Source organism: Pleurodeles waltl, chromosome 12, assembly GCF_031143425.1.
Source record: "Pleurodeles waltl isolate 20211129_DDA chromosome 12, aPleWal1.hap1.20221129, whole genome shotgun sequence".
Classification (NCBI taxonomy): domain Eukaryota; kingdom Metazoa; phylum Chordata; class Amphibia; order Caudata; family Salamandridae; genus Pleurodeles; species Pleurodeles waltl.
The window spans coordinates 662,815,336-662,835,605 of record NC_090451.1 but is presented as its reverse complement, the minus strand read 5'-3'; the positions used below and the strand labels follow the sequence as shown (position 1 = coordinate 662,835,605).

Below are 20,270 nucleotides of genomic sequence, written 5' to 3'. Positions count from 1 at the left end.
CCAATGCAAGCACCCCGGCCGCAGTAAAGTCTGCATTCTGCCCCTTTCCCTTGTGTATTACCGCAGCCTTGGGCATGCATGCCGGCGCTGTCCTCGTGCACGCTGCCTGTTACAGCCCCTCCAAGTGGCTTGTGCTGGTGCCCGGACCCGTGCCCACCCATCTCCACCCATCTCCACCCATCTCCGACCATATGCGCGCCATATGCTTGCTCCACCTGCCGTGTGCTGCCCTCACCTGCCACTGCCCCGCCCTCGGCCTGATCTCGACCACCAAAGTTGTGTGCATCCTTCCCCTGTGTGCGCGTGCACCCTCTGCGCGACCCACGTCCCATGCCTGTACCCGTCCCAGTGCCGTGTGGTTGCTCGTCCTCTCATACGCCTGCCAGGGATGCCTGTCGCATGCTCCCTATCCACATGCCGTGTTTGCTGGCCCAATTCCCTATAACAGGGATGCCGTCCTTGGTTCTGCCCGTGCTTGCTTTTGCGTGCTATGCCCTTTGCATCGACACCCTTCCCCCATGTGTACCCACTCTGCTCTCTGAATGCCGACCATGCCCCTTGCATGCTTCTTGTACCAAGCCGGTCCTGTGCATGCTCCCTTTGCTTGCTTCCCGGCCGGCACTGCGCATGTTCTCCTCGTGTGTTCACTCTGCCTTCTCCCCTTTGTACTACCCTCCAGCCCCGGACCGATGGCGGTGCATTCTTGGAGTGCCCCCCGTGTTTTCTCGGTGCTCTCACTGGCATCTCTGTGCTTCCCTGCCGTGTGCGTGCTGCTCCGACAGACCTGTCAGCTGAGCCCTCCTTAATGCGAGCAACTCGTACACAGCGCCTAAAAGTGCAACAGACTGGCCTTTTAAGTGCCACGAATAGTGTAGTGGGACTCCCGAGACCGTCATCCTGTGAAGTGTAGCAACACCAAGTCCTGCTGTGGCAGTACAACGAATGAACTGGAATTCTTAATGCTGTGGAAGTTTTGGTGTTTTAAATTGAGCTGCAAGGTTGATGTGTTGTCAGAGGTGGTTATCGGAATTTCGTAAATATTTGTAAGGTTTAACAACCCCGTATAAACTGTTAACCCTCGTTTGTCCTGTCACAAGCATCTCACTTTCAAAGAATATCGCACCAAAAGGACAGTGTTGACTACGCCTCCTTAAAATAGCCTGCCTGAGAACTGCCGTACTGTCTCACTCATAGAATTGCTACCTCTAGTATTGCCCCATTTTAGGAATTGCGTCGCTGCTGAGACTATTTGTACTACAAAATGTACAGATCACTTACTAGCCTTAAATAGGGTGCTGCACCATGTAGGGTGTGTGATTGGTATTGTGTTGTCTTTGTTTTGATCCTGTGTGGGAAGTGTTTCCATGTTGTGTGTGAAGACCTTGGAAAGGCAGGCGCATGGTTTATGGCTTCAATAAGCTGGCAGCTTTGAGCATCTCTTCTGGGCACTTTATGCTATATCTTATGTTCATTGTGCACTTGGCTAGTTACTCTCCAAATTTAGGTGGCGTGGTGGGCAAAAGAATGATGGGTTGGAACGCTACCATGAGCGATTGCCAGTGGTTAAAAACTGCAAACATTCCTCCCATAACCTTTTGTGTGTTTGATGTACCACCCTAAGTGGCAAGGGTGTACTTAGATGGGGTCCCATGCTCACTGTGCCAGCTGAACCAAGCTACACTGGACTGATAACCCCCAATTCAGGGAAAACTGGTCCTGGGTTGCTTGTGTTCTAGCTCAGGGAAGAACTTGCATGGCAGTTCAGGCTGCACACTATTTGTACTGGAGCTGAGTCAATGCTGATTTACGTTTGACTGGGTCCAAATTGAGATAGCATGATTGGCAAAATAGTTATTTTGCCTCTTCAGTTAGTGGTGATGTTTATTTAGTGTGGAAAGATACTGTGCTGAGTGACAGGCATGACAGCGGTTTTCCCTTGTGTGAGTTTAAGTGTGTCATGCGGTAAAAGGGAATTATTATGCTGCCTGTGTGAACAGCAGTTAGCTGCACAGCCTCTGAGTGTTATCTATTAGTAGCGTGGATTATATATTGTCTTGTATTGTAATTGCATTTACAGGATAGTTACTACCACAGACGAGGTGTTTACGCTGAGCAGCACGCTGCTCCATAACCCAGTTATTAGGTTTTTTAAATTTTGTTTTTCATTATTGTTGATTATTGGTATTAGTCTTGCACTCTTAAAGAGACCATGCCATGCATTTACTCCAGTTTCTGTGTGGTGGATTCATGGGAGTTAGGTGTGAACTTTAGTGTGATAAGTGAATTTATGCATTGTTTGGTGGTATTAATAGATGAGCTACAGGAGAGTAGGTGTTAAGCTGCAATGTAGGACTTTTAAAAGAGTTGTTGTGATCTTTGAAATGATGCATGGTAGCACAAGGGTGGGCAGTGGAAGCAAAGCAGTTGGGTTTAGGGCAAGCAGCAATGGCAGCCAGGCACCCAGTAATCCATCCACCCCTCCACCACTTCTTTTCATTGGCTTGTACCGTTGTTGAAAGTCAGTCCATGAAAGAAGGCGACTATATAAGTGGCAGGTTTGAACCTGTTTTAGGCAATCTTATTTCGACTTGAGTCTTGGGTAAAGTGAACACCTCTTTTCTGAGCCTGTCATCAAGATGGTGCAGTAATGCACAGCTTTCGAATCTTACACATTATTTCTTCAGCAACTCTTTGCTGTAGACACAGGAGCACAGTTGATCTGCCTCAACTCTATATGCCATACATGTGACGAGCAGTGTGTCATGCATACAGTAGTGTGACATTCCCATTGCCTGGCACCCAGGGCATATTGTTTGGGGTCAGGGATAGAAAGTCTTTTGTTTGTGTTTACTAGTGAAGTCGTTCCAAATCCCAGCATTGCAAACCCTTTGGCTGCCAATTTACAGTATACAGTATGGTTGTAGTAAAGAGGATTATTTGCTATAAAGGAAAATGTATATCCACACGTGATTCATGTAAAAATGTGTATATGGTTAACTAATGCAAGGCCTTTACTATTAGGGTGAGAACTTAAGGCACAACATTGAGCTGTAAGCTCATTTAAACTCAGCTTGCATTTCAGTGATTCCTTTCCAAAACATGTTCACAGGTAGTTTTTGAGGCTATATATATAATGCTCACAGAATGCTCCTTGTTTGTATGCAAATTCATGCAAAAGCATCCATGCTGATGCATTCCAGTCAGACTCCGCATTGTGTGTGGAAAACCAGTCCATTGGCAGTTATGCCAGTTTTCTCATACTCCCTGGCCCTGCTGCCATGTACCCTGTTCACCAGCTGGAGGAGCCATTTCTTCCAGTACCACTGATTCCTCTCAATATTTCTAATTGACTCAGTGGTATAGTTTGATGGTGTACTGCAGTCTAAATGTTTTGTTCTATTCAAATCATTGACTGACATCAGAGTGATGGCAGTTCCGCCCTATTCTAGGAACTAAATCGCTGCAGAGAATTGCACTTTTCGACAGTGTTCCCTTCATGTGATTGTGACATTGTTGCTGAGAAATGTTGGCAGGGTCCCATTCATAAGACCGAAGCAATGACATGACTTATATCCTGTCTGCCTTATTACGATCCTATAATAGCCTATTGAGATCGTAACATGGCAGACGGGATATCTGTCACATTTGTGACGGAGTAACCCGTCCGCTAAACTCTAAATCAGGCCCTTGGTCTAGAGCGATTACTGACCTCTTCGAAAAAGCACTGTCTCACTAGAGACTTAAAGTCACTCATCTCACTGCACAGTGACCTTTATTGATTGTGATATGTTATGTTACAGTTAGGGTGACCACCACTCTCCACGTCACTATAGATTGATTCCAGGCTTGGTTTTTGTATGATCACCTAATGTATTCTGGTTGTTGTAGTCTTGACTGCTTTCATTGAGCTAATTAGACTAGAATATTGGCCAAGGCTACCTCTGGAAAGTCTAGGGCACTGAGGAGTACTGTCTGGCCAGTGCAGGCACAGTAGTCAGACCCGTGGTCCAGTAGTGAGAAGATGCTTTAACACCTCAAAACTGACAGTTGTTCCTTGCATCCAACAGGATCTGGGGACAAGCCCTGGCATTAACCTTCCTGCCAAAAGGAACAGATGATGGACGGTATGCTGAACAATGCAAACATTCCCCCCCCAGTCACAAAGATTTGGGTTTAATCAATTGTTTTTTTGCTCACCACGCCACCCCAGTTTGGACCCTGCAATATGCAAATCAGTCTTGACCCTGTTCCTCATGGGAACAGTCCAGCCCGAACTACCAAGGCAGGTCCTCCCTGGGCTGGAAACAAGCATCCTAGGACCGTTTTCAGGGTGTCACCCTTCATCAGATAGGCTAGATTGAATCCTGTGGCACACTGAGCCCGGGACTCACGTTTGGGCATACCCTTCCCACTTGGGGCAACAGATACAACAAGCATTTGCAATGCAACGGGTCTTGCGTTTGCTCATGTTAGAGCTGATAGCGTTGTAAACTCCTACCCCGACTTTTCACCTATCGGGCAAAAGTGCATCTATATACGTAACCCAAAAAAGTGCAATTAACTATGTAAAGCGCTCGACTTCTGCCAAGCGAGATCGCGCTTGTAAATTAGAGAAAAAGAAGTCCACGAGCCCGATGGAAAACAGCAAGCCTCGAATGTTTTCTGTACTTGGTCGCTGCACTCGAGGAGGGCTAGCCACCAGAAAGGGCATGCCGTATGCGTGCCTTCGACTAATGAAAGCAAGCAGATTTTATTAGGCAAGCCCACGAACCAATGAAAAACACCGATGTGACGTTGACAGGGCTCCGAGCCCTTTTCTAAACACTAAAGCGTCTTGTTGCGATACGCATGCGCGAGCGCATGCAACGCAGGCTCGACCCTAAAAAGGAACAGATGATGGAGGGAATGCTGAACACAAAGGCCTATTGCCCATGTTAAGCAAAGGCATACCTGTCTGTTTTGAAAGTGTTAATATTCTACTCAAGTCCTTATTGGAGCTACTCTCTCTAAAGTGTTAGAGGGTTAGTATTCTACTCAACCACCCTTTAATTATTTTTGCATGTGTGTATTTGTTAGTCTCCTGCTTGAGTACCCAACACATGCACTCATTTAAATGAGTTAGTATTCTACTTGAGTATCCTTCAGCAACTCTCACATAAGCGTGGAAGTTTTAATAATTTACTCAAATACAAAAGGGTATTTTGCCTGTTTGTTTTGTGCAGTGCCTTGCTATGGCTTCTGGATGTGGGGACCTTGTGTGCTGGATGCTCTGTGTCACATAACTGCCAGCAACTTATTAGGGGCTACAGGGGCGTTTAGTACGACCACAATATCTTAGAAAGCAGCCAAGTGTCACCGCAGCCCTTGGATGACCAGAGGCTGCCTTCCATTGCCACGGTCCGCAAACATGCTAGCCAGCTCTTCATTGCAATGAGGAAAGACATCTCTGACCTGGAAAAAAGTTGCAATGGCAAAAGGTGGTAATCTGATTAGTGCATAGGTCAAGCTCTAACCATTAGGACTTACTACTTCTTCCACCTCCCTCCCCAAACCCCCATTTACTACAAAATGATATCCCCTAACTCTCCACAGAATTGATGAATGGTTTACCAAATCTCAGATAATTTCCTAATTTTATCAAAAATGACTAAACAGCGCAAGCTCCCTGGTTGCGTAAATACTTTTTGTCAGGTTACAGGGGACTTGGAGCCTGCCCATTGCTTACCATTAGTGGGCTTTATTGGCAGTCTCATTTGCTTGCATTTTATACGTTAGCTTCTGTGGGCTTTCCTTCCACTTAAATAGCATTACAATGCATTTCGGTACCCCTTAAGTTTCAAGCTCAGGCAGCTGGATAGGTAAAATAACAGCTTTGTGGAGGACTAGTACATTTTTTGTGAAAGCACACAACCTCTGCCCAATCAAAACATATACTGCTAGCTCCCAACATGTGGGCGGTGCCAAAAGATGCGTCGTCAAGCCAGACCATAATAAAATAGTCAGGACCAAAGGCAAGTTGCCTTAACAGCTTGTGATTGGTAAGCAATAGTCTTAGAACTGTGCAAGCAGCCGGGGTCTCCTTTCATTGTCCCCTTCTCCGATCCAAGAAGGGATTTTCTTTACTTCTGTTTATTGCCAGAGCCCTCTTTCTTTTCTTCCAGCAGCTGTATGGTGAAGCCACCAGTTATGCAATAGCTCCTCACACACATGCTTAAATATGTTCTACTTTATATAAAGTAATACCTTGATCACGATTAATAGTGAAACATTACAGTATATTCCACCCAGTGCTGATGCTAATGGGTGTTTGTAAATGAAGACATATTCTACTGTAGCTCACAGGTGGAACACAAAGTAACGAGTCGGTGAGTGGCTTATTTTTGTGTAATAAATTGTGCATAGTTCTTGTTCCAAATGACTGACGGCAAAGGGCTCATTGTTCCTAGCGCGTTTTGGTTTCACTATCTTTTCTGAAACCTGATGTACAGTTTTGTGTTTTTTCTTTCATAGCTGAGTTGCCTAATAAATTACTCCCAGAAACAGGACACTTATTTTTTCCTTTTGTTGTTGATTTTGTGTTGAAATTGATTTCCCAGTTATTTAATGCCCTCAGCAACCAGACCAACTCTATGAAAGTTCATGAGCGCTCCGAATAACAGCAGCAAATAACCACTAGTGGCACAGAACTGTAAATCTTTTCTGCTCACAAGGCACAAGTGCTTGCTCACTACTGGGCACACTTTAAGTATGACAGTACCAGCTTAACACTTTAGCAATATCTTAATGTTATGCATTCTGCAAAATTATATTACAAACATATATATAACGTGTTGGTTGCCTTTACTAAAGGAGCTTCCTCATATTTCTTGCTCACGCTGTGCATGACAGCAAAGCCCAGTGAACAGAATTTTACTCAACTTTATATAGAGATGTGAAAATTGTGGCTTTCACACAACAACCTCATTTTCAATACTTTGTCATTTGCCACAAGCCCATCTACTTGTAGATAAAACAAGAGCAGATGGAGTCCTTCTTCAGCTGCAGCCATGCAACAGAGTGCAGGACGTCTGTGGCAACGTCATTTGTGAGCAAAGATCCAAAATAAACTTAGCCGGTCCCAGTATGTGGTACATTGCACTATGTATACTTGGATACTTTGGCAAAGTGAATAGGTTTGGCTTTAACACACTAAGACTCGTTGTTTACTGTTGCTGTACAACCCGCTTCTTTCTGTGTCCTATGCCTGCACCCTTTTTTAATACTCAAGTGTGCATTGAAAATAGGGCACATGCATTAGGCGCAGAAAGGGATAGGTGGCATGTAGATACAACATAAATAGCCTGTGCACGTTTTTCATGCCAGTGTTGTGGATGTTAACACCAGTAAAGCCATACCTATTGGCTTTCCCAGTGCTTGTTAGGGTGAGCCAACAAGACAGCGCAAGCTGTCTGGTTGCAAAAGAGCTATTGTGAGTTTACCAAGAACTTACAGGGACCTATGCTTACCAGTGGCTGGCTTTGTTGTCAATCTTATTTGTTTGCGTCTTACACGATAACTGTTTGTCCCTCCCCTGAAGCATAGCCTCTTTACCATCTCTCTAATTGGCTGCTGTCTATCCTGCTGCTGCTCACTTGTTTTTATTTTTAAAAAAATGTTTTTGCTCTTTTCCGTTCAATTATATTTTAAAATTACTGAGCCAAGTGACATCGATCATCTTGGATCGGTAAAACATTTTTTTTAAACAAATGGCACCCACGTCATTCCAGTGGCATATACACCAGTTCTAGTGTATATACCAGTGGAATGACGTGACTGCCAGTAACGATCGCTTCATCGCACCATTTCCCCTATGTATTTATTTTTGGTAACCCTGCACATGTCGTGGGGGGGAGGGAGATGGAGACGGGGGGTTGAGAGAAGGATGCCAATAGATCCTAAACCTGAGACCTATAGGTTTTGCAAACGCCTGTTTTGATTGACATGTTGCTAAACGTCTGATAGACTCTGGTGTGCTTGATGATTGGTCAAGGTCTTGTTTTTTTTGTAATCAAGCTTTATTGTGTTTTCAAGGAGGTCTTACTGTGTAATCCAATTACAACACAGTTGTGAGTTCTATATGTTCTTGAATCAGTTCGCACTTAACAGAGAGAATGAAAATCTGCTAGTACCTCCTAGTTATCAAGTCTCAGAGTCAGCAGCTCATCTGATATCACAACATTCACCACTCTTATCATAAAATAGTAGGCCGTCCTGAATCCGCACTTAACATTTCCAAAACATCCATCTTCTCTCCCTCCCTGCGGTGCATCTAATAGTTCTGTGCAGTAATGCAGAACTATTACTTCTCTCTTGTGTGGGGACAATTGCGATATGGAGGTAAGCTCCGACCCAATCAACAGCACTTGTCTGAAGTCCCTTTACTCGTGGCTTGATCAGCAGCTTATTTGGTGGGAGCTTTCAGCCCTCCCCAGTTAGGTATTCCTCTAAATACCTCAGGAAGTTTGCTAATGCCCCCCAGGCTTGCCCTGCGGCCATGGACCCCTCCCCTTGTTTTGCATCTCGGAGCCTCCCCTCTGCCTCGTAATTCATCCATTTCCTAAACTCTTGTTTCCATATGTGAAAGCTAGGACTTTGTGGATTCTTTCAAGGCCTCGCTATCTCCCTCTTAGTGAGGACGAGCGCTAGGTCCTGAAAACGACTAGTATCTTTTGTCTTAGCTGTGTGGGGGACCATCCCAATAGGCAATGTTGGGCCTAATAGGGGACCTCGGGACCTCTCACTCTATGCTGGCGGACAACGTCTCTGCAATACCTCTCCAGTAAGTAGCTTTCTCAAGATCGCTCCAAAACATATGATAGAGTTCTGAGCCTAGCTCCTCACAGCGTGGGCACACATGGTCTGTGAGAAATATCTGTTGAGTCTCCCGGGGTGAGATATGCCCTGTGTAGTACATAAAAGTTAATGAGCTTAAATCTTGCGTTCCTGGCCGCTTTAGCTGTGTTATACAAAATAGTCTCCCAGTCCTTCTTGCCTATGGCCCGCCCAGGTTCTCCTCTCACTTGCCCTCCAGGGCTAACAGATGGGTCTGAACCTCTCCCCAGTAGCGCTTGTAGAGGCAAGTAACTGCTTTGTATGTTCCTGATGAAGTGAGAATGTATTGTAAGCGAGCAGCTCATGGTGGTTCGACAGCACCAGATCCCCAATGTTTGCAAATAGCCTCAATGATCACGACAATAATTGGTCAAGAGTTGTCCCTTATCTCTTGTTTCACTTCCCTTGCTATTCAGCATCTAAAGAAAACAGTCTCAGGTGGTGCTTGTGTACAGGTGCATTTATGTATTGAGGGAAGGTTTCACGAGTCTTCTTGAAACCGAAAATACTTCTTTTAAGTAAATCATGTTGTTTTTTTTCCCAACACCTGAAGGCAGGAACATGCTCTTTATATGAATATACAGCACTAAAAGTGGCCAGTCAAGCGTTACTGGTTTGTAGCATTTTGGATCTCTACCCAGGCTCATTAATTGGTTGATTTAGATGCTTAGAAAGCTCCGGGCTGCCAAAAAAATTCAGTGAACCAATTCAGGGTAGGAAGAGAACAGGAATGTTTTAAGATGCACTCGGAAAGCTATCTAGTTCTCCAAAAAGCTAGGAATTGGTGGCAGCCTGTTCCATTTGGAGGCTGCAAGATAGGAGAAAGAGCGGTCACCCAAACTCCAAGTTACACTTGAAGTTCCTGATGCATAGATATGACTGAGTGTGGACAACATTTAAATTTGTTCTGGTAAGTTTTGCAAAGTTTACAAATTGTGTTACTAAATATAAACGTTTTCAAAAATTTGCTTGCAGGTTAAGGTTTTGAGAAAAGTGATAGGAAATAATTTTCTTTGTGAGAGCGAAGATCGCCAAGATTTCTTTCTTCAAAACCAAGTTTTGCAGATTTTTCTTTTCCACTTAAAACAAAAAACGTTTCCACAGGGTTCAAAGCCTGCTACGTTGTAGTCCAACCACACGGTTTAGAGAGTAAAATGGCAGGTTGAACACCTGGGAGGGCACGTTTTTGTTGGCAGACACTTTACGAAAAGTGATGGGTGGAATGCTGGAAATAATCTCAGCCACTGATATTTACTCTTGGCCACATTTTGTTCCATGGTCTTGGTTTCAATGCAGCTACTGTCAAGGGCCAGCCTTGTGCAAATCAGTCGTCCCCCTAGTCTTAAAAGGTGCGATCTAACCCAAATTGCTGGGCTAGGACCCTAGGGAATGTAAGAACAAATCACCCCAGTCTGCGATTATTGAATCCCATTAGTGAGATGCAGTTTAGTTATCTTTTTAAACCAAACAGAAAATTCATGTATAGGGGGCAGAATGAAAAAAACTGAGAATGTTTGAAATGTATTAAAGCTTGCTCTTGTTAATTTGTTGCCACTTCTGTAAAGAGATTGTGGGCTGATGACGGGTCTTGCGGCAATACTGCTCGTTATGTTTGTATCAGAGGTATCCGTTCTTCTGGGTTGTAGCAATACCGCCAACAGAAATGTTAAATACCATGCAAATCCTGAATGTTATTCCTCATTTGTGGGAGGCTTTATGGGGTGACACCTTGTGTGCATTGCGCAGGTGAAATGTCTAGGGGAAAAACCTGTCAATCTTGTAATCACGGCACGACTGCTAATGAGTGTTAGACTTAAGTACAATAGCAGATGTCGAAAGGACATTTTTCCCATTTAGTCACGGCAGTTCATTTCAGGGAATGAGGTCAGTACTTGGCCTCGTTCAGTGCTCAAAAGCGAAGCGAGCTTTTCTGTGGACTACACTAGAATAACTGCAGACAGTCATGGCTGGCAACCTTTCCTGGCTCTGTTAGCACATTGATTTTTTCGGCGAGTGAACAAACGACAGTCCCGGCTAGTCTTGAAACCGGATCTGTAATTCTAATAAGGTTACAAGTCCAAGCAAAAAGTTTCTCATTTACCGTGTGGCAGATGGAATTCGTGCACACTTCTGACAAGATACACAGGAAAACCGATAAATTACTACCGCACCTGGAATTACGGATTGCATGGGGTATGGTGATAATACGTCTCCCCACTTAAAACGAGGAATACCCGCCGGGGTTAGTGTTTTCTCATGTTTCCCTGAACGTCCCTAGGGCAAATTCCAGCTAGGTTTAACAGGACATGTGTCAGAGGAAAAAACCGGGGAGTACCGCGGTAATTATAACTAGCAGTAAAATCCACTGTCCTAGGCTGTAAAGTACAGTCCCATAAGATTGTATGGCAATCAACAACATTTTGAGTTGAACCAAACTTCAACCAAAGAGAAAGAAGACTCTGCCTCATTCCTCCTCTCCAGAAACACCAAACCTCAGATTTCTTACAGCACATCGTGTGAGAAAGTGTCTCCCTGAGCTCTGCTCATTTATCTACTTCAAACTTGATACTGTCACATTTGTGACCTTCAGGTGAACTTTGCTTACTTTTCGAATAAATATCGAATAAATATTTTACGGCCTGTGATCTAACACTGACAGAACCTCACTATCCCAAATTAATTAAGCAAGGGTTTATTCAGACAGTGTAAAACCTGTGGTATGATGAGGCTTTTCTCTGCACCCCTATCACAAGCCTAAAGAGTGAATATACTGCAGAATATTTTCAGCCAAAACTCTGAAAGACAGAGAGGCACGGATCTTACTATGACATCAGAAGAGAAAAACAATTGAAACTCATGTCTCTAGAGATGAAGGGTCCTTAAGTAATGGTTAGAGGGCCCTAAAGAGAGAGAACCCTGTAAAAGAACTGTGAACCGCCTACAAATTACCTGTAGTGGTAGAAAAAGTGAAGCAAGATCAGAAAAACCTGAGCCCTTTAGCAACTCAAGACTCAACAAAACACATCATAAGAACCCTCAACTCCTTTTGAATGGGCATTAACCTCCACAGACAAAAAGAAGCCTACCTCAGACTCTTCTCTAAAGACAAGCAAGTCAATAGTGAAATTGATGACAAGACCCTCGATGGCTAAGATATCAATGTTGACAACTTAGGTGTCCACGGTAGGGCTCATCTTGATAATGTCTTTGTTGACTGCAAGACCATCCACCTCCATCTAATTGTCATCATCGAAGATGGGTGCTCTGTTGTTGACACTGTAGCTGGATGAACTGTCAGCGCCGGCAGCTTCCACAGCGACACTGGTGAAGGTTGTAACGTCAACGATCAAGGTATTATCCTCGAAGATGGCCCCATCAACAGTCATTTCTGAACCTGTATTAAGGCCGCAATAAACCTCATCAAGCAGAGTTTCACCTTCACCACTAGTGGGCCTTTTAAAGATGTGAGGTTTTGGTGATAATGAAGGACCCTTTGGGATGCAACCAGTCCATCACAATTGCATCTAAAGACAGGAAGAGTTTGAACAGGATGAACCAGTTTATTTACAAGGCGATTTCTCGTTGAAAGAAAGACGTCAAAATAGGGAGAAAGCATATGAAGAATTTCTTGAAATTGACCCTTATGAAGAAACTCTTGACAATCTACTCAAGAACCAATGATGCAGGTTCCTATAGTCCTAGTGACAAATCTTTGTATGATGGTTGAAGGATTATTACAAAATATTTACTGAAAGGGAAACCACACCACTAAGGTATGTAAAAACAGGTATACCACACACTGAAATAGTGTCACATCAGAGAAGCACAGTGGTACAATATAAGGACATTCTATAACCAAGATAATTGTAAACAATTAGTCTACATTATGACTATGTAAATCAGGGTAATGATGAAGAAGAACCTGAAGAGGGTGAAAGGATCAAGCTATGAGCACAGGAAGTAGGTGGGATGATTATGTGACACCTATATCAGCCACTCCAACACTTCCTGCGGCTAGCTCACCACAAGATGATAAATGGGGATTCCAAGCCCTTTTAGAAAGAGCTGCAAGAGGTTTGATCAGCTAGTCTCAGATCAGCAAACACATTGTTTCCTTTATGACTTTGTCAGCATTATTTGGGCTGAGGGCCTTAAGGTCATAAAAAATCCTGTTACAGTGGCAGCAGTAATACCCAGACTTGATAAGCAATACAAAGCAGCAGACCACTTTCCAGCCTGTCTGATTGGTCACCCAAAACCAGACTCAGTGGTTATGCAAGCAGTACAAAGACAATCAAAAAAACTGTCAATACATTGCTTAGCTCCTCCTGATAGGGAAGGCAGGAGATTAGACAGTATAGAAAAGTGTTTCACTGCTATGGTGGTGATTACTATAAGGGCGTCCAATTCTTTGGCTGTACTGGGCAGGTTTGACCGTCAGATGTGGTCAGACTTAACACAACTTGCCAATTTATTTTGCCAGATGTAAAGAAGCAAGAGGCTTGATCTGTCCTTCAAGAAGGAGAAAGAAATTCCTCAGAAATTATGGACTCTGCAATGGATGTAGCTCCCACTGGATTTTGGCAAATGGCTGGGGCAGCAGTTTTGTGCAGGCAACGCTGGTTGAAGGCACTTTGTTTAGGCCTGAAGTGCAATCAAAAATATTAGGCATGCCTTACAATGGAGAGGCCCTTTTTGAGAAACATATTGTTGAAGACTTGTAATCACCAGAGGAGGGAGTGGGGGGGGGGGGGGGGGGCTAAAGAGAGGATTAAGGACCTATATTGGCATTCTATTTATGACTCAAATTTAATGAGTGACACACTCAGGGACCCAGAGAGTCCATCATCGCAGCCATTACATCCCAAATTATATCTTAATATTATTGCTCTGAGCAGCATAGATTTGTGCCTACTAGACTTCATTTGAAGTCCATACATTATTTATTAGCATTTCACACTTAAGGCACTTGGTTCAAGAAAGTCCCACAATGCTGTTGTGATGGTAGATCGCGCCAAAGCACTTTTAACTTTACTCTTTTCTGCAATTTATATACTATACCTAGGAGAAGGTTTTTATGTCTTGTTCTACGGGCATTAGGTCTAGTCACCTTGCTTTTTTTTATTTAGAAGACCTGGGAAGCGAGGGGATGATGCAGGTGGTGCTAAACTTTATAAATGCTGCTATTCGAATTCATAAAAGTTGTTAATTTTTTTTAACATGTTTTTTATTGATACTATTTATTTTTATCTTTGACTATGGTGTATGCAATTGATTGTCTTTTATGGCTCTTTGGAGCTGAGTAAAGTATTTGTAACAAAACGACTTGTAATCAATAAAGGCTGACACGGAAACAGTATGGTCACTTGTGGTGCTTCAGCTGAGAGGTTTTCAAACATTTCGTGGTGCTAGGGGCAGAAACCAGTGTTCCTTTAGAGGAGGCTATCAGTCTTATAGAAGTCAAACATCTACCCACCAACAACAGGAATATAGACAGCAATCCCTGAACAATTTCGGCCTTGGCCGACAAGACCCTTCTCCAGACAACCACATAGGAGAAGAGCAGCCGCCACGGGAAAAGGATAGGAGGCATTCCCAGTGCAGTGACACTGGCCACCTCTCTCACTTTAGCTCCCTTGAATATAAGAGGCACTCTCAGCAATTATTACAAAAATTGGAAGACCATCTCTTTTGACAGCTGGGTGCTAGACACAATTCATTACACACACATCCTAGAATTAATTAAGAGACCACCACACAATCCGCCTCGCAGGAGGTTGCAGCAACATCAACATCTTTTAAAGTGGAAAATGCAGACTCCTATGCTGTAGGGAGCAATAGAAGAGTTCCCACAAGCTGCAGGAACACAGGTTTCCACTCCAGCATCTTCCTGCTGAAGAAGAAAAATGAAAATGGAGACAGGTGTTAGATCTGAGACAGCTCAACAAATACCTCAAACACAATGATTCAGAATGATTATGCTACAAGATATCATTCAGTTGATGAGATGAGGAGATCATATTACACTGTTGGATCTTCTAGATGCTTATTTCCATATTCCTATACATGTAAAACACAGGGAGGTGTCTCAGATTCAATATGGTTGGATGTCACTACCAATTCAGAGTCCTACCGTTTGGATGAAAGTCTGCCCCAAAAATATTCCAGAAGTTCATGTCACTGGTAGCAGCCTACCTAAGATGATATGGCGATCAGATATCACCATGCCTGGATGACTGGCTAATTAAAGCAAGTTTGCACCGGGCTGCTACGAGTTCCACAAAGGCATGCTTTCAAAAATCAGGGTCTCAAAATAAGCAGAGAGAAATCGTTCTTGATTCAAAACACAAGAATCAATTTCTCGGGCAGTTCCCGACACAACACTTTGCAAGGTTTTTCCTACAAAAGAAAGGATTACAAAGATAATAAGACTAGTGTCTACCTTCTCAAGAAAAAAAGTCTACTTCAGTCAGGCTTTACAAAACTTTTCTAGGAATGGTACCGTTATGCATGCCTCTTACCCCCACTGTCGCGTGTTCATGAGATGATTAGAGGAGCAGGTGGACAAACAGTGGACACTAGAGAGGTTCATTTGAAGATTTTATTAGTATAACTCCGGAAATAGTAAAGGCTATAAAATGGTGGATGATGGACAGCATTTCAGTGGCGTTAACTTTTCTTCCCAACCCACCAATTTATGTCATGGCAACAGATGCATCTGTGGAAGGTTGGGGAGCTCGGACTTGGAAGTGAGTGGCAAGTAGTCAGATGAGGAAAAGAAGCACATACATTTCCCAGATTTGAAAGCAGTGTCTTTGGGACTTTGGGCTTTCTTGCCAAGAATAAAAGAATAAGAGGTTTTGATTTGAACAGACAACACAACCCCACAAAGCTTTATATAAACAAGCACAGTGGAACAAGATAACATCTGCTGTCCAAAGGAGCACAGGACATCTGGAGCTATTGTCCCAAACACAAGGTCTCCATGAGAGAGGAACATGTACAAGGCAGGGAAACCCAGTGAGCAGACGACTTAAGCAGATCTCTGAGAGAATGCCAAGAATGGGAAATGTCCCAAGTTCAGCTCAACAGACTATTCAGCAGATGGGAAAACTGACACTAGACCTACACCAATGAACAGCAAATGCCAACATTATGCTAGCAGATTCCCACACAGGGGATCATGAAGGGATGCACTCCGCATCTCATGTACAGGTATATGCATATGCCTTTCTGCCCATCCCTCTGATTCCATGGATTCTAAGCAAAATGAAGAGATCTGTGCTGGATTTACTTATAGCCCCAGCGTGGCCAAGACAACGGGACTCATCCTTATTTTTCAACTGTTACCTTCCACTCAAACCAGTCCCAGGATTGCTCTCCAGAAAAAAATGGACAAGTAATGTACCTAAATATGGAGTCACTCAATTTAGCGGCCTGGATCCTGAATACAATGAGTTTCACCAGTTGAGTATTTCTCAACAGGGCAGAGACATACTGGCAAAAGCCAAAGCAGAGTCCACAAATCATTTAAGGCAAAGTAGTGAAAGTTTTGTAGTTGGTGTTTGTCATAAGTGTCACCCTTTTTCTTTGCCATCTGTCTGCAAGGTTTTGCCATACTACTCTGCCTAGCTCAGTCTGGATTATCTCACAGCTCAATTAGAGTCCATTTATCAGCAGTCTCAAGATTCAGAAGATCTACAAACCAAAAGTCAGGTCAAACAGACTGATAACGGAATTTCTAAAAGGACTATTTAGAGCTTATCTCCCAATAAAGAAACCGCCAATCCTTTGACAGTTGAATAAAGTCCTGCCACTATTAATGAGAGTGCCTTTTGAGCCTATACATAAGGCAAACATCAGATATCTTTCATAGAGAACAGCTGTTCTCATAGCCCTGCCATCTGATAGAAGAATCAGCTAAATACAGGCTCTTACACTGCAAACACCATACTCCTTTTTTTCAAAGGACAGAGTTATCCTATGTACTAATCCTCATTTCATACCTAAAGTGTCGACAGATTTCCATCTCAGTGGACCTGTTTTCTTAAAATCATTCTTTGAACACCCTTCAAATGAAGCAGAAAGGGTGCTTCATACATCAGATGTTGAGGTGTTTGAAATTTTATATTGAAACAACTAAAATTTTCAGGACATCTGATTATCTTCTGGTCACTTTTGCACCTCCATGGAAGAGTCAAGCTGTAGCGAAATGGGTGTCTGCGGCCGTAGCTTTCTGTCATGAAAAAGTGAGAAGACTGCTTGCATCTAAAGTGTGCACTTACATTTATTGTGTAGTGTAGTGACTTCTGCACCTCTGTTGGCAGGATTATCTTTACTCAACATATGCAGAGGCCACATAGACAAACAGACATACTTTTACCAGACATTACTGTCTAGATGCAGCAATCATTCATGATGCAGTGGTGGGTTAAACAGTTCTTTACAACTTATTTCAATGAGGTGAGCTTGTGCTAAACATTTAAGAATGGTTACTATTCACTACAATTGTTTTTATGTAATCTTATACAAGTTTATATACATATATATTTTCTACCCACCTCTACACAGAAGTCTTTTTATGTACAGTATTTCAATTTGTTACTGCTAGCTATTTGGATTCAACCATGTGAATCTATGAAATACATCAATACTGGAGAACCACAGTGTACAGATAAGTAACTTGTGTTTTCTCAGTTTGGTACTGCAAGCCTAGGGCTTGCTCCACAGATTCATTCGGAAACTGAAGTTCCATGAATCCAATAACAGGCCAACAGTGACCTGTGACACTTGACTCAGTCAAGGTACAAGGCTGTGAAACATGTCCAGGACTCGCAATTCCTAGCCAGGGTGAGCAGAACCTGGCACCACTCTGTGAACCACAGCCCCAGCCACAATATCTAAGAATCCCTTGCACAGTTGTGAGAAAGTAGCCTCTTTCTAGCCTAGTTACCCCCACTTTTGGCCTGTTTGTGAGTGTATGTCAGGGTGTTTTCACTGTCTCACTGGGATCCTGCCAGCCAGAGCCCAGTGCTCATAGTGAAAACCCTATGTTTTCAGTATGTTTGTTATGTGTCACTGGGACCCTGCTAGCCAGGACCCCAGTGCTCATAAGTTTGTGACCTATATGTATGTGTTCCCTGTGTGGTGCCTAACTGTCTCACCAAGGCTCTGCTAACCAGAACCTCAGTGGTTATGCTCTCTCTGTACAAATTGTCACTAACAGGCTAGTGACAAATTTCACCAATTTACATTGGCATACTGGAACACCCTTATAATTCCCTAGTATATGGTACTGAGGTACCCAGGGTATTGGGGTTCAAGGAGATCCCTATGGGCTGCAGCATTTCTTTTGCCACCCATAGGGAGCTCTGACAATTCTTACACAGGCCTGCCACTGCAGCCTGAGTGAAATAACGTCCACGTTATTTCACAGCCATTTACCACTGCACTTAAGTAACTTATAAGTCACCTATATGTCTAACCTTCACCTGGTGAAGGTTGGGTGCCAAGTTACTTAGTGTGTGGGCACCCTGGCACTAGCCAAGGTGCTCCCACATTGTTCAGGGCAAATTCCCCGGACTTTGAGTGCGGGGACACCTTTACACGCGTGCACTACACATAGGTCACTACCTATGTGTAGCTTCACAATGGTAACTCTGAACATGGCCATGTAACATGTCTAAGATCATGGAATTGCCCCCCCAATGCCATCCTGGTATTGGGGAGACAATCCCATGATTCCCCGGGTCTCTAGCACAGACCCGGGTACTGCCAAACTGCCTTTCCTGGGGTTTCACTGCAGCTGCTGCTGCTGCCAACCCCTCAGACAGGTTTCTGCCCTCCTGGGGTCCAGCCAGGCTTGGCCCAGGAAGGCAGAACAAAGGACTTCCTCAGAAAGAGGGTGTTACACCCCCTCCCTTTGGAAAAAGGTGTTAAGGCAGGGGAGGAGTAGCCTCCCCCAGCCTCTGGAAATGCTTTAATGGCCACAGATGGTGCCCATTTCTGCATAAGCCAGTCTACACCGGTTCAGGGATCCCCCAGCCCTGCTCTGGCGCGAAACTGGACAAAGGAAAGGGGAGTGACCACTCCCCTGACCTCCCCTGGGAGGTGCCCAGAGCTCCTCCAGTGTGCTCCAGACCTCTGCCATCTTGGAAACAGAGGTGCTGCTGGCACACTGGACGGCTCTGAGTGGCCAGGGCCAGCAGGTGACGTCAGAGACTCCTTCTGATAGGCTCCTTCAGGTGTTGCTAGCCTATCCTCTCTCCTAGGTAGCCAATCCTCCTTTTCTGGCTATTTAGGGTCTCTGCTTTGGGGAATTCCTTGGATAACGAATGCAAGAGCTCATCAGAGTTCCTCTGCATCTCTCTCTTCGCCTTCTGCCAAGGAATCGACTGCTGACCGCGCTGGAAGCCTGCAAAACTGCAACAAAGTAGCGAAGACGACTACTGCGACCTTGTAACGCTGATCCTGCCGCCTCCTCGACTGTTTTCCTGGTGGTGCATGCTGTGGGGGTAGTCTGCCTCCTCTCTGCACTAGAAGCTCCGAAGAAATCTCCCGTGGGTCGACGGAATCTTCCCCCTGCAACCGCAGGTACCAAAGAACTGTATCACCGGTCCTCTGGGTCTCCTCTCAGCACGACGAGCGAGGTCCCTTGAACTCAGCAACTCTGTCCAAGTGACTCCCACAGTCCAGTGACTCTTCAGTCCAAGTTTGGTGGAGGTAAGTCCTTGCCTCCCCACGCTAGACTGCATTGCTGGGAACCGCGTGTTTTGCAGCTACTCCGGCTCCTGTGCACTCACAGAGGATTTCCTTCGTGCACAGCCAAGCCTGGGTCCCCGGCACTCTAACCTGCATTGCACGACCTCCTGAGTTGTCCTCCGCCGGCGTGGGACTCTCTTGTGCAACTTCAGGTGAGCACCAATTCACTCCACTTCGTAGTGCCTGTTCCGGCACTTCTGCTGGTGCTGCTTGCTTCTGAGTGGGCTCTTTGTCTTGCTGGACGCCCCCTCTGTCCCCTCACGCAATTGGTGACATCCTGGTCCCTCCTGGGCCACAGCAGCATTCAAAAACCCTAACCGCGACCCTTGCAGCTAACAAGGCTTGTTTGTGGTCTTTCTGCGGGAAAACACTTCTGCACGACTCTTCACGACGTGGGACATCCATCCTCCAAAGGGGAAGTTTCTAGCCCTTGTCGTTCATGCAGAATCCTCAGCTTCTACCATCCGGTGGCAGCTTCTTTGCACCCACAGCTGGCATTTCCTGGGAATCTGCCCACTCCTGACTTGATAGTGACTTTTGGACTTGGTCCCCTTGTTCCACAGGTACTCTCGTCTGGAAATCAATCGTTGTTGCATTGCTGGTGTTGGTCTTTCCTGCAGAATTCCCCTATCCCGACT

The 20,270-nt window shown here is 44.5% G+C and overlaps 1 protein-coding gene across 3 annotated transcripts in view; it reads left to right on the top strand.

The window, feature by feature from the left end:
* Positions 1-20,270, top strand: part of THBS3 (thrombospondin 3) — a 246,044-nt gene that overhangs the window by 116,970 nt on the left and 108,804 nt on the right. The window lies entirely within an intron of this gene.